We start from the raw sequence: 14361 nt of genomic DNA, 5'->3' as shown, positions 1-14361 counted from the left end.
AAAGCTGAAAAATGTGTGTTTATTGGATACTCCCTTGAGCAAAAGGGGTACAGGTGTTATAACCCTGCTACACGTGAGTTGAGGGTAAGCAGGGATGTTGTCTTTGATGAGATGAGCAGCTGGTATGCTGCTGAAAAAGAAGCTGTTGGGGCTGATTTGAGTGGAAGTGTGGTTGCACAGAATGCAGGTCAGCAATCACAGTCTTTGAGTGGACCAGGAGAGTCCTCATCTAGTGGGTCTGTTGATAGACCATGGAGTGGCAGGCTGCGTCATAATACCAGCCCTGCAAATGTGATTAGTACATCACGTAAAGGAAAAGAGAAAGTGGTTGAGCCCCTTGGTATGCCTGACATTTCTGCAGGGCATTCTCATGTTGATGGAGAGTCTAGTGGCTCAGATATGAGCCTTGATGAGGAGCTTGGGATCCCAGCTATGAGAACACCTGGTGTAAAGAAGGCTATGGAAGCCATGAATGAAAAGCTGCGAAGATCAGGGAGAGTGAAGAACCCTGTGCAGAGATTTACATATGATGGTTATGTGGCACATCACTATGCATATATGGCAAAGGTTGTGCAAGTTGTTGAGCCCACATGCATTGATGACGCTATTGGAAATGTGTGTTGGGAGAAAGCTATGGATGAGGAGATGAATGCACTATATGGAAATGAAACTTGGGATTTAGTGCAATTGCCTGAAGGCAAGAAAGCCATTGGATGCAAGTGGGTGTACAAAGTTAAACATAACAGTGATGGGAGCATAAACAGGTACAAGGCTAGATTGGTAGCCAAAGGATATGCGCAGACATATGGGATTGATTATGAGGAACTTTCAGCCCAGTTGCCAAGATGGCAACGGTGAGAGTTGTGATAGCAGTGGCTGCGTCAAAGCAATGGTCTTTACATCAGATGGAAGTAAAGAATGCATTCTTGCATGGGGTTTTGCAAGAAGAGGTGTATATGTTGCAGCCACCTGGTTATGAGGATGTGGGTCACCCCGAGCACGTTTGTAGGTTGAAGAAAGCCTTGTATGGCTTAAAACAAGCACCAAGAGCATGGTCTGACAAGATTTCTGAATATCTTGTCACTATTGGCTTTCATGTAGCCAATGCAGATTTCTCATTGTATGTGAGACATGGTGATAGAGGAGTTGTGCTTGTTGTCATCTATGTAGATGACTTGATCATTACGGGGGACCATGATGCAGAGATCTTTGATGTAAAGATCTTGCTAAGACAGAAGTTTGAGATGAAGGATCTGGGGGAGCTCAGATATTTCTTGGGCATTGAGGTGATTAGGTCACCACATGGTATTGGATTACTGCAGAGACAGTATGGCTTGGACATGTTGTCCAAGTATGGTATGACAGGCTGTAAGCCTATTTCTGTGCCATTGGATCAGAATGGCAAGTTGAGTGCAGATTCAGGAGAGATCTTGGAGGATCCTACTATGTACAGGAGCATAGTAGGAAGTTTGATCTACATGATGATCACCAGACCAGATTTGAGCTATGCTGTTGGATTGGTGAGTCAGTTTATGCAGGTTCCACGGAAACCGCATTTGGATGCAGTGAGACGCATACTGAGGTATGTGAGGTCTACTTTGCATTGTGGACTATTCTATGAGACTGGGACAGAGATATGTGTACATGGGTACACAGATGCTGATTGGGCTGGTAGTATCTCAGACAGAAGATCTACCAGTGGCTTCATGTTTTCTTTGGGGAGTGCTGCTGTGACTTGGAGCAGCAAGAAGCAGCCTACGGTTGCTCTATCCAGTACAGAGGCCGAGTATAGAGGAGCTGCTATGGCAGCATGTGAGGTAGCTTGGTTGAGAAAGCTACTTGCAGATTTGGGTCTATCAGTGGATAGACAAGTTGTCATTTTCTGTGATAACATTAGCAGTATACAGTTGGCCAGGAACCCAGTCTTTCATGCTCGTACGAAGCACATAGAGGTCCACTACCACTTCGTCAGAGAGAAGGTCTTGGCAGGAGACCTTGACCTTGTTTATGTCAGCACAGAGGATCAGGTAGCTGACATCTTCACCAAAGCATTGGGTACAGAGAAGCTCTGCAGATTCAGGGCTTCGCTTGGTGTACATGAGATGGAGTTGAGCTCGAGGGGGAGTGTTGAGATATCGAGCTCGTCTAGTGAGGCGGTGGCCACTGATGACCCGCCTGGGGGATAGGCCCCACACTTACACCACTGGCATGGTTGGTGAGATCTTGGGTGATATGCGGCCAGTGGGATGACAGGCTGTGTGACAGCCATTCTAGAGACTGGCATAGTTATAGCGCCAGCTCATTTAGTCGGGTTCACACTATAGAGAACCCGTGTATGTATTGGTTGAGTACCTTCCATATTATTGTGTACTATTATTCTTGTATATGGTGTGTTGAGTGTTGAGTAGAGAAGAAGAAGATTTTCAGCCTCTCACCTTGTGTGTTCTCTATTAGGGTTTGTGAGTGTGTGTGTGTGCTTGCAAGAGCTCAATCTCTCTTCCCCCCTGCATCTTTTCAACAATTAAACTAAATTCACTAGAACATCTTAAAGAAAACAATAACTAAGACTATCTTTTATGGATTTATAGGTGGCATGTGCAGTCTAGTATCCCAGTGATTTGGTCATTCTTTGAGACTGGTCACGGGAAGGGAGAGCATGATGGTGCAGGTGCGTGTGTGAAACGTGCTTTGAGGCGTCATCAGCTGTGCGGGCGACAGGATGCTCAGCGGTTCAGAGATGCGGGCCACGTAGTCGAGTGGTGCTCCCAACATTTGTGTGGGAGTGTAGCATCATCGTACCCGAAACGTGATGCTCGGATTGTCAGGAGACTTTTTTGGCATGTGGATGGTGGCATGATTGACCGTAGAGCCTCCCATGATTGTGACACAGTACCTGGCACCTTGGGCTTAGCACGTGCATGGCGGCCCCCACGATTTACACACGACGGTTTGCATGCTTCTGTGGAGCATGTATGGATGGCGATTGGTCACATTGTGCCTCGAGAGGATGGGTAGATGCATGGATACAGACATTCCTCTCCCCCGAGCATCCTTCACATCTAGTGTTGTCTGATGAGCACACAGGTCCTGCGTTCATGGTCAGTTATGATGACCTGATAGATTTGCTACAGGAGGGTGATGTATTTGCTGTTATTGCCAATGAGGGAAAGCGAGGGAGTAGACTACTATCTGATGAGTTGCACTAGGCCAAAGTGCATCCTTGACCAGGATACAGTGGATGATCATGGATTTTCTTATGATGCCCATAGCATGATTGTGGTAGGCCAGTTTTACCAGCAGATTCGACTTCATCGGGGGAGTCTTGAGTTCCAGCAGTGGAAGTGGGAGTTAGAGGCATTTCAGTTCTCTCATCTAGTGATTGCTACCAGACTCACTCTTGTTCGAGTACAGAGCCGAAAACACAGTTCTCACCCTCGTTTTCGGCTTCGAGTGAATGACCATGAGAGCATTCTAGAGCAATTGATAGCTAGAGAGGGTGCTGCTAACTAGATCTCTATCTTGATAGTGACTAAACTCAGACTAGCTGGGTTAGCTCACTTACATTGTACTTAGATTTTTGGGCAGTGACTAACCTCAGACTAGCTGGGGTAGCTTATTTTCATTCTGATGTACTTATTTGATGTTTATATCATTATGAGTTTTTTCATTATTGAGTATCATTACATTTTAGTTGATGTTCTTGATTTTATTATATTTTTTAACACTTTGGCTATCATATTGTTTGTTGAAAATCTCCATGCCATCGTACCCAAACATGCTCCGATGGGGACCAAACTTTGCAAGCATGAGGGGGGACCCACCCCCACATGCTTGCAAAGTTTGGTCACAATCAGAGCATGTTTGGATTGGTAATTAGTGCCATCCGAGCATGTTTGGGTATGATGGTATGGGGAAGGCCCTGATTTTCCATGGCATCTAAAGCACCAAGAGACTTGAAAAATCCGGACTGGGTGGTAATTACCAATCCAAACATGCTCCGATGGGGACCAAACTTTGCAAGCATGTGGGGGTGGGTCCCCCCCCATGCTTGCAAAGTTTGGTCCCCATCGGAGCATGTTTAAGTTTGTACGATGGTATGGGGAAGGCCCGGATTTTCCATGGCCTCTTAAGCACCAAGAGACTTCAAAAACCCGCACTGGGCGCTAATCACCAATCCAAACATGCTCTGATTGTGACCAAACTTTGCAAGCATGTGGGGGTGGGTCCCCCCCATGCTTGCAAAGTTTGGTCCCCATCGGAGCATGTTTGGGTACGATGGTATGGGGAAGGCCCGGATTTTCCATGGCCTCTTAAGCACCAAGAGACTTGAAAAATCCAGACTGGGCACTAATTACCAATCCAAACATGCTTCGATGGGGACCAAACTTTGCAAGCATGTGGGGGTGGGTCCCCCCCACATGCTTGCAAAGTTTGGTCCCCATCGGAGCATGTTTGGGTACGATGGTATGGCGAAGGGCAAAGAATCCGCAGCTAGGAAGCTTTGCTAGGAATATATTGCCTCTAGCAAGCCTTGGCTGCTTTGGAATAGTGGTGATTAACGATGTATGAATGCTTCATATGGTTTCACATGTCTACCTTTTTATAAACCATTACAGTGCCTCGGAAGGAGAATGGATGCTATCTTTAGCCGGACTCTATCCCTGTCACCTTCCTTGCAACAAGGATTGCTTTGGCCAACCCTACATAGTTTTCTTTTTTTTGACCAAGCCTTGCATAGTTTTTTTGAGGCTATCCTGGCTCGAGAAAGCGTTCGTGGTCGCTTGAGAGAAAGTGAGAACAGAAAGAGTTCGTGGTCACTTACATATAGCTTCTGCACGTACGGCTCCTCATAAACAAGCACAGGCGATGCATAAGGAGGAGGAAGTGGGAGTTATGTTGACCCCTTAGGGTTTTATACCTTAGGAAATTTAAGGGTAGTAATCATAAATTTTCCTCCATAGGAAATTTTTTCCATTCATTTTAAAAACTCTCATCAAGCTCAACACTTTGGGAGAGCTATGAATTTCGAGAGATAGTAGAACCATATGAAAGAATTAAAACTTGTGTTGTTGCTAGAGGCGTGTTGAGGAAAAATTAAACTTGTGTTGCTAGAGGCACCATGAGGAGTCTTGATGAAGTCCCATTATGTTGTTATGGAAAGATTAGGTGAAAGATGGATTACTTATTGCATATAAAGATGAGGGAATACATAGAAAGAGAAAGCACATGATTGCCCCATACATAGTGTCTAAGTAAATAATACTTAAAGCCTAATCCTGCAATAGGTTGTTATGATAACTACGTATACAAGCTTGTAAGATGGCATCGGAGGGTATTGACACAAGAGCTTGGCAAGCACATCATTCACATTGTCACGACATTCTTGGTGCAAAGGTTGTTTCTTTGGGCCTGCATCTTCAAGATGTGTAAGCATTATCCTTGGTGGTGGTCAACAAAACATACCGTGGTATAATTTTTACTACTCAAATTGGAAAAAATTTTGTATTTTAAGAATGAAATAATTTGATTTTGTAACAACGCGGCGGGTCTGAACACACGCAAACTCGGAACTGTACTTCGACTTTTTCCACAACGTAGCTACCGAACAAAAGTGCGTGTGCTGGGCTCGTTTGACGGCTTCCGAGATACTGATCTCGTGTCCCGCTCTCGTTGAAATGGTTTTACAAAGCAATCCCTATATAAGGGAGTCTTCGTCGATGAGCTTCTCAAATCCACGCTCTCTCCCCCTTCATTCCATTCTACTCGATCTGCTTCTTTCTTCTACTTCTGCACAAGTTTTGTACTATAAGCCTACTGTTAAGAGCGTCTAATCTTAGTTAAGGCCATCGTAAGCTTTGTAGCTATTAGCACACTTTCGCATTGTTGTACAGTTTTTAGCTTACCTCAGATATGGCTGAAAAGGTTCACCCTTTGGATCCGTCTCAATGAAACACTTGCAACACTTTAGTAAATGAAGCAGCTTATGATAGAGAAACTTTGTATGTATTGGAGCAATACATGAGAAAACGCTATGTTTGAGATACAATTTGTACTCAATTATTATCTTGACGACGAAGGGTTTTTGTCTTCGGATAAATTGTAAACTTGAATGTAACAATCTCATTGAATGTAACAAGTGTTCTTTGGCATTATCATCCCATGTTTTTACTTCAATGTCCCTCAGATTTGAGCATATATATCATGATTTATAATCTTGATGTAGTGTCTAAGATGGGTTTTTATCTGTGGATCAATCATAAACTTAGCATATTGTTCCTGTCATTGAGATTTACTTTTTGTTTTGTTGTTTCTAACACCACACCCTTTAGAGATCTCTCATTTCTAAGGTTCCTTTTTATAATGATATTTAGAATTCTTTTGGCAAATTAAATAAACCCCATGTTTTTACTTCAATGTCTCAAAGTGGAGATAGTATTTAACATTATCTTCTTCATATGAAAGGTGTTGTATAATCTCAATTAAGTTTAGTGTCACGTATGTATCTATACAACTACAAACAAATACGCCAAATAGTTGTGTCAAGATATAATCTATTGGCACAAAGAATGCACCAACAAATAGATGTTAGCTCAAACTACACAAAAATACCGAGTTTCCAACCAATCCTATAAGAAATGGGACTCGAATAATTCCCAAAATTCCTAAATTTGTCTTAAAGTGTTATGCAACAACTTGCATATGTTCAATCTCTAGGGGATGAGGAGGAGGCCATAGCAATCCTTCTCAAGAGCATTATCTTGGAAGAATTCAGCCCACCATTGGTGGCTACCTTGAAAAATCTACTTGACCCCACCTTCACTAGCATTGAAGCAGCCTTGATTGAAGAGGAGAAAAGACTCAAAGTCAAAGCTGGGTGGACCTCCATCACATTATGAGGAGAAATCATTCTTCACCAAAGGACCAAGACCCAGAGTGAATTTGTGGCAAACTAGACCATATAGAGGAAGATTTTCAGAACAAAAAGAAGACTCAAGAAAACATAATGATCAAAGAATAATTGAATGAAGGGGCTTCCCAAGAAGGATTCCAATCATCAAAACGTCTCTTGTAATTGATGGGAGAGGAAACCTCTCCCACCTTGTGTTTAACCCACTCATTATATTCCTACCCTTGTGTAAAACTTTAAGCCCTAAACCAACATTGTAGCCTATGAGCCACCTATGATCGACCACAAGGGTAGTAGATCCAGTGTATATATTGTGGTAGTAGTTCATCACTTGAGGGGGAGTGGTGAAAATAGCAAGTGATGTTGGGTAAATGTTAGGCGCAAGAGGGAGTGTCATGTGACCCTCAATTAATTGTATGAGTTACGTAAGCCAAAGGCTTAAAGGAAGCCCAAGAATGAAGGTATGTGTGGAATGTCCAGCCCAAATGGAGGCCAAAAGAAGGCACCTAGAAGAAGGTGGGAAATAGCTCAAGTGGGTGCTCATTTCAAGGGAGATGTTGCTTAGGGGATGGCTTAATCAAGACTAGGAGCCACAATTGTGGCTAATGGAGATATACTTACGCCTATACCAGAGTCCCTCTATCTAATAGATTATCATATGAGATTTTTGCTAAATCTCTTGCCTAAGATTATACTCTAGTTTTGTCATTAGTCTCAATCTCTTTCTTGCATTTCTATTATGTCAAGATGTTGATTCTCATCCATTTTTATTATGTCACGATGTTGATTCTCATCCATTTCTATTATGTCAAGATGTTGATTAATCTCTTTCTTACATTTCTATTATGTCAAGATGTTGTTTCTCATCCATTTCTATACACCCTAATCCTCTCTAGGCAGCACAAAATTCAACTACAATGAGCCTCTTGAAATAGATGTGCAACCAAATCACCTAATTGGACTCTGATAATTTTATTCCACATGCATGCTACCAATCTAGTTTGTATGGACATGCTACATGAGTTAACTAAGTTGTGCACCCTTATATCTTATACACCTAATTATGAAAGGTCTGATAGACTTACAATTATTCAATACTCATAAACTTGAATAAGTAAGAGCAATGCCAAGCTTCTATCCTATATAACTAATACACACGGCCCCAATGGACAGTGATGTATGGCCTAACAAACAAAACCATGTTAGTGTGAGGCACATTATTTGCTCTAAGTAGAAAAGTAACTAACCAACATGAGATATGTGCTCTAAAATCTTTGGCCACTTCAAACATAGCCCCAATAGCTCTATTTGTTTCTCTCACAATGAGTCAATAGGGGCCTACAATGAGTGAAAGATGAAAATCAATTAATTAATCCACACTACATAATTGTATTCCTAATGCCTAAACCTTTGATGTTAAGTTTTTTTAAATTATGGAACATTGTGCAAGTGAATAGAAGCGACTTATCTCTCTCTCTATGCAAAGCAATGTGACTGTCCGGAACCGCATGCACTACTGTGCTTGGTGGCCAACCATATTCTAGCCCCCAAAATGGGGATCGACAGAAGTGCGTGATGAAGTTGAGGATGCCGAGCAGATGATTACTGACACCCATTGGTAACTTCTATGTCGACGAGAAGAGAAGCTCCTCTCTAACCTTTCGAAGGGTAAAGAATCTGCAGCTAGGAAGCTTTGTCTGTTTCGCTAGGAATATATTGCCTCTAGCAAGCCTTGGCTGCTTAGGAATAGAGGTGATTAATGATGTATGAATGCTTCATATGGTTTCACATGTCTACCTTTTTATAAACCATTGCGGTGCCTCGGAAGGAGAATGGATGCTATCTTTAGCCGGACTCCGCATCCCCCTACGCTGTGCCTATCACCTTCCTTGCAAGGATTGCTTTGGCCAACCCTACATAGTTTTCTTTTTTTTGACCAAGCCTTGCATAGTTTTTCGAGGCTATCCTGGCTCGAGAAAGCGTTCGTTGTTGCTTGAGAGAAAGTGAGAACAGAAAGAGTTCGTGGTCACTTACATATAGCTTCTGCACGTACGGCTCCTCATAAACAAGCACAGGCGATGCATAAGGAGGAGGAAGTGGGAATTATGTTGACCCCTTGGGGTTTCATACCTTAGGAAATTTAAGGGTAGTAATCATAAATTTTCCTCCATAGGAATATTTTTTTCCATGCATTTTAAAAATATCTATGGAGTCAAAACTCTCATCAAGCTCAACACTTTGGCAGAGCTATGAATTTCGAGAGATAGTAGAACCATATGAAAGAATTAAAACTTGTGTTGTTGCTAGAGGCGTGTTGAGGAAAAATTAAACTTGTGTTGCTAGAGGCACCATGAGGAGTCTTGATGAAGTCCCATTATGTTGTTATGGAAAGATTAGGTGAAAGATGGATTACTTATTGCATATAAAGATGAGGGAATACATAGAAAGAGAAAGCACATGATTGCTGCCCCATACATAGTGTCTAAGTAAATAATACTTAAAGCCTAATCCGGCAATAGCTTGTTATGATAACTACGTATATACAAGCTTGTAAGATGGCTCGGAGGGTATTGACACAGAGCTTGGCAAGCACATCATTCGCACATTCTTGGTGCAAAGGTTGTTTCTTTGGGCCTGCATCTTCAAAATGTGTAAGCATTATCCTTGGTGGTGGTCAACAAAACATACCGTGGTATAATTTTTACTACTCAAATTGGAAAATTTTTTGTATTTTAAGAATGAAATAATTTGATTGTGTAACACGGAACTGTACTTCGACTTTTTCCACAACATAGCCACCGAACAAAAGTGCGTGTGCTGGGCTCTTTTGACGGCTTCCGAGATACTGCTCGTGTCGCGCTCTCGTTGAAATGGTTTTACAAAGCAATCCCTATATAAGGGAGTCTTCGTCGATGAGCTTCTCAAATCCACGCTCTCTCCCCCTTCATTCCATTCTACTCGATCTGCTTCTTTCTTCTACTTCCCAAGAAAACATAATGATCAAAGAAAACATAATGATCAAAGAATAATTGAATGAAGGGGCTTCCCAAGAAGGATTCCAATCATCAAAACGTCTCTTGTAATTGATGGGAGAGGGAGCCTCTCCCACCTTGTGTTTATCCCACTCATTATATTCCTACGCTTGTGTAAAACTTCAAGCCCTAAACCAACATTGTAGCTTATGAGGCACCTATGATTGACCACAAGGGTAGTAGATCCAGTGTATATATTGTGGTAGTAGTTCATCACTTGAGGGGGAGTGGTGAAAATAGCAAGTGATGTTGGATAAATGCTAGGCGCAAGAGGGAGTGTCATGTGACCCTCAATTAATTGTATGAGTTACGTAAGCCAAAGGCTTAAAGGAAGCCCAAGAATGAAGGTATGTGTGGAATGTCCAGCCCAAATGGAGGCCAAAAGAAGGCACCTAGAAGAAGGTGGGAAATAGCTCAAGTAGGTGCTCACTTCAAGGGAGATGTTGCTTAGGGGATGGCTTAATCAAGACTAGGAGCCACAATTGTGGCTAATGGAGATATACTTAAGCCTATACCAGAGTCCCTCTATCTAATAGATTATCATATGAGATTTTTGCTAAATCTCTTGCCTAAGATTATACTCTAGTTTTGTCATTAGTCTCAATCTCTTTCTTGCATTTCTATTATGTCAAGATGTTGATTCTCATCCATTTCTATTATGTCAAGATGTTGATTAATCTCTTTCTTGTCTTAATCTCTTTCTTACATTTCTATTATGTCAAGATGTTGATTCTCATCCATTTCTATACACCCTAATCCTCTCTAGGCAGCACAAAATTCAACTACAATGAGCCTCTTGAAATAGATGTGCAACCAAATCACCTAATTGGACTCTAATAAGTTTATTCCACATGCATGCTACCAATCTAGTTTGTATGGACATGCTACATGAGTTAACTAAGTTGTGCACCCTTATATCTTATACATCTAATTATGAAAGGTCTGATAGACTTGCAATTATTCAATACTCATAAACTTCAATAAGTAAGGGCAATGCCAAGCTTCTATTCTATATAACTAATACACACGGGCCCAATGGACGGTGATGTATGGCCTAACAAAACCATGTTAGTGTGAGGCACATTATTTTCTAGTAGAAAAGTAACTAATCAACATGAGATATGTGCTCTAAAATCTTTGGTCGCTTCAAACATAGCCCCAATAGCTCTATTTGTTTCTCTCACAATGAATCAATAGCTCATCAATAGGGGCCTACAATGAGTAAAAAATGAAAATCAATTAATTAATCCACACTACATAATTGTATTCCTAATGCCTAAACCTTTGATGTTAAGTTTTTTTTAAATGAAACATTGAGCAAGTGGAAAAGCAATGTGATTGTCCCCTCTATAGGAGCCGCATGCAGTACTGTGCTCGGTGGCCAACCATATTCTAGCCCCCAAAATGGGGATCGATAGAAGTGCGTGATGAAGTTGAGGATACCGAGCAGATGATTACTCACACCCATTGGTAACTTCTATATTGAGCGATATTGCTAGTCGACGAGAAGAGAAGCTCCTCTCTAACCTTTCAAAGGGTAGCAGCTACGAAGCTTTGTCTATTTCGCTAGGAATATATTGCCTCTAACAAGCCTTGGCTGCTTAGGAATAGAGATGATTAACAATGTATGAATGCTTCATATGGTTTCACATGTCTACCTTTTTAATATCTATGGAGTCAAAAACTCTCATCAAGCTCAACACTTTGGGAGAGCTATGAATTTCGAGAGATAGTAGAACCATATGAAAGAATTAAAACTTGTGTTGTTGCTAGAGGCGTGTTGATGAAAAATTAAACTTGTGTTGCTAGAGGCACCATGAGGAGTCGTGATGAAGTCCCATTATGTTGTTATGGAAAGATTAGGCGAAAGATGGATTACTTATTGCATATAAAGATGAGGGAATACATAGAAAGAGAAAGCACATGATTGCTGCCCCATACATAGTGTCTAAGTAAATAATACTTAAAGCCTAATCCCGCAATAGCTTGTTATGATAACTACGTATACAAGCTTGTAAGATGGCTCGGAGGGTATTGACACAGAGCTTGGCAAGCACATCATTCACATTGTCACCACATTCTTGGTGCAAAGGTTGTTTCTTTGGGCCTGCATCTTAAAGATGTGTAAGCATTATGGTGGTCAACAAAACATATCGAAAGTGATGATATCATGGCTTTACACAAGGAAATTGCTCCGCCACCCGCCGCCACCCCCACAACACCATGCTTCCTTACCCACTTAAGGGGAAGAGCGGTGAGTCTTACGTGGGCACTAAATACGATACAATGGGCTCAACCAGAGTGTGATAAAAAAACCATCCTTTGGTATAATTTTTACGACTCAAATTGGAAAAAACCAGTTGTAATGTTGTGTAGCCTTGAATTTAAAGATCCAAATTCCAAAATTTTGAAGTTTTAGTTATAAAACCATTAAGTTATATGCATTTTTTCAATAAAAAACGATTGGGTTTGAAGGCCATCCTTTTTTTTTTCACTGGTTTAAAAAAAAGTTTATTTATGACACTCGGTGGTTGCTACACGCTGTGTGTGCTAGCGCAAATTTTTGTATTTTAAGAATGAAATAATTTGATTGTTGTAACAACGCGGCGGGTCTAAACACACGCAAACTCGGAACTGTACTTCGACTTTTTCCACAACGTAGCCACCGAACAAAAGTGCGTGTGCTGGGCTCTTTTGACGGCTTCCGAGATACTGATCTCGTGTCCCGCTCTCGTTGAAATGGTTTTGCAAAGCAATCCCTATATAAGGGAGTCTTCGTCGATGAGCTTCTCAAATCCACGCTTCATTCCATTCTACTCGATCTGCTTCTTTCTTCTACTTCTGCAACAAGTTCTGTACTAGAAGCCTACTGTTAAGAGCGTCTAATCTTAGCTAAGGCCATCGTAAGCTTTGTAGCTATTAGCACACTTTCGCATAATTTGTTGTACAGTTTTTAGCTTACCTCAGATATGGCTGAAAAGGTTCACCCTTTGGATCCGTCTCATCCTTCAGCACCACCCTTCTCCAGCTCATCATCCACTACTCCCAGCTCTGTGGCCATCCACATGCCTGATCAGAAGATTAACAAAGACCAACAGCAAGGCCTTCTCCCTGCTGATGATCAAGTGTACAGGCAGAAGGACTTCATCTACAAGACGCCCATGCCATTGCCTCCTAATCATCCCAGCTATAGGGCTGGCCGCCGACGCGCTGCTGCCTTGCGTGGGTCTGCTCAATTCTGGCACTAATTATCATCGTATTAGGAGTAGCAGCTCTTGTTCTGTACTTAGTCTTGCAGCCCAAAACCCCTCAATTCTCAGTCACGGGCGCCACCATCTCTGCCTTCAATCTCACCACACAGCCAACCCAAGCATCGAATACTAGCCCCGGTGTCTCTCTCTACTTGAACGCAGATGTCACATTTGCTGTGCAGGCCGAAAACCCCAACAAGAAAATTGGCATCTACTACGACCAAGTGGACGTAACGCTCTTCTACCAAGGTGCCCAGATCGGCCAAGGCTCGATTCCGGCGTTCTACCAAGGCCACAAGAACACCACCCTGCTCGACCTCCAAATGAAGGGGCAGGACATTGCCTTGACGTCTGCCATCGGATCGGCCTTGCAAACGAGCCTCAAGAGCGATAGCAGCAGCATCTCGTTGGACGCCAAGACCATAGCCCAAGTCAGGATTAAGGTCGGCAGCTGGAAATCAAGGGACTCCAAATTCGAAGTGGATTGCAATGTGGAGATCAGTAACCCTGCCGCTGGAAACGCCCGCCTCCTCTCCAAGAATTGCAGCTTCACAGTCAAAAGTCTTGTGCTTTAGGAGACACTTCACCTCATGCCGTCCATGTGGTGGTATGAAACCTGTCTTTTGCAAAGGCATCACAGCATTTCATTATTATACCAAGCTTAGTTTAGTTAAACTACCTTTTGTAGGAATATATTGTTTGATAATTCTTTTATAAAAAAAATCAGTATACATTTTCCTAGCACCTTCTTGGCTTGCCACACTTGTTGATACAAATGGGACACCCATGATCAAGGCCATTCAAAAACCTAACATGACATGAAACGCATTGACACAAAAGAAATAGTACATGTGCCTTTTGAGGGGCTTTCGGCATCATTCTAGGATGGACTCTTCTTTAGGCTATTAGGGAGTATAATGGTCCTTGTGATGACTGGTCATGTGTTGAGACACTTCACTGGACCAACGATCCACGAAGTAGAATGCTATACCTTGCACATTTTCTTTGATAACTATAAAGAGCTCCTATTCCACTTTAGCAAGCACTGTTGCTTGACTCCTTTTTTTGGTAGCTTCAAGGTGCCATTCTTCTCATTTGCCTCCTACTATCTGCAATTCTCTTGCATGTGGCTAGGCTTGTCGAGTAAAAAGCAAGGGTGTACCAAAGTCCT

The 14361-nt window shown here is 42.1% G+C and overlaps 1 pseudogene across 1 annotated transcript; it reads left to right on the top strand.

Moving 5' to 3' along the window:
- Positions 1 to 12721: 12721 nt before the first annotated feature.
- LOC147636240 (NDR1/HIN1-like protein 10) lies at positions 12722 to 13934 on the top strand (annotated as a pseudogene). Its single transcript, XR_015266505.1, has one exon. The product of XR_015266505.1 is annotated as an NDR1/HIN1-like protein 10 (transcript).
- The last annotated feature ends 427 nt before the right edge of the window (positions 13935 to 14361 follow it).

This window comes from Cibotium barometz, chromosome 8 (assembly GCF_041138505.1).
Source record: "Cibotium barometz isolate CiBa-2024 chromosome 8, ASM4113850v1, whole genome shotgun sequence".
Lineage (NCBI taxonomy): Eukaryota > Viridiplantae > Streptophyta > Polypodiopsida > Cyatheales > Cibotiaceae > Cibotium > Cibotium barometz.
The sequence above is the reverse complement of the archived record's forward strand: the minus strand, read 5'-3'. Positions and strand labels throughout refer to the sequence as shown.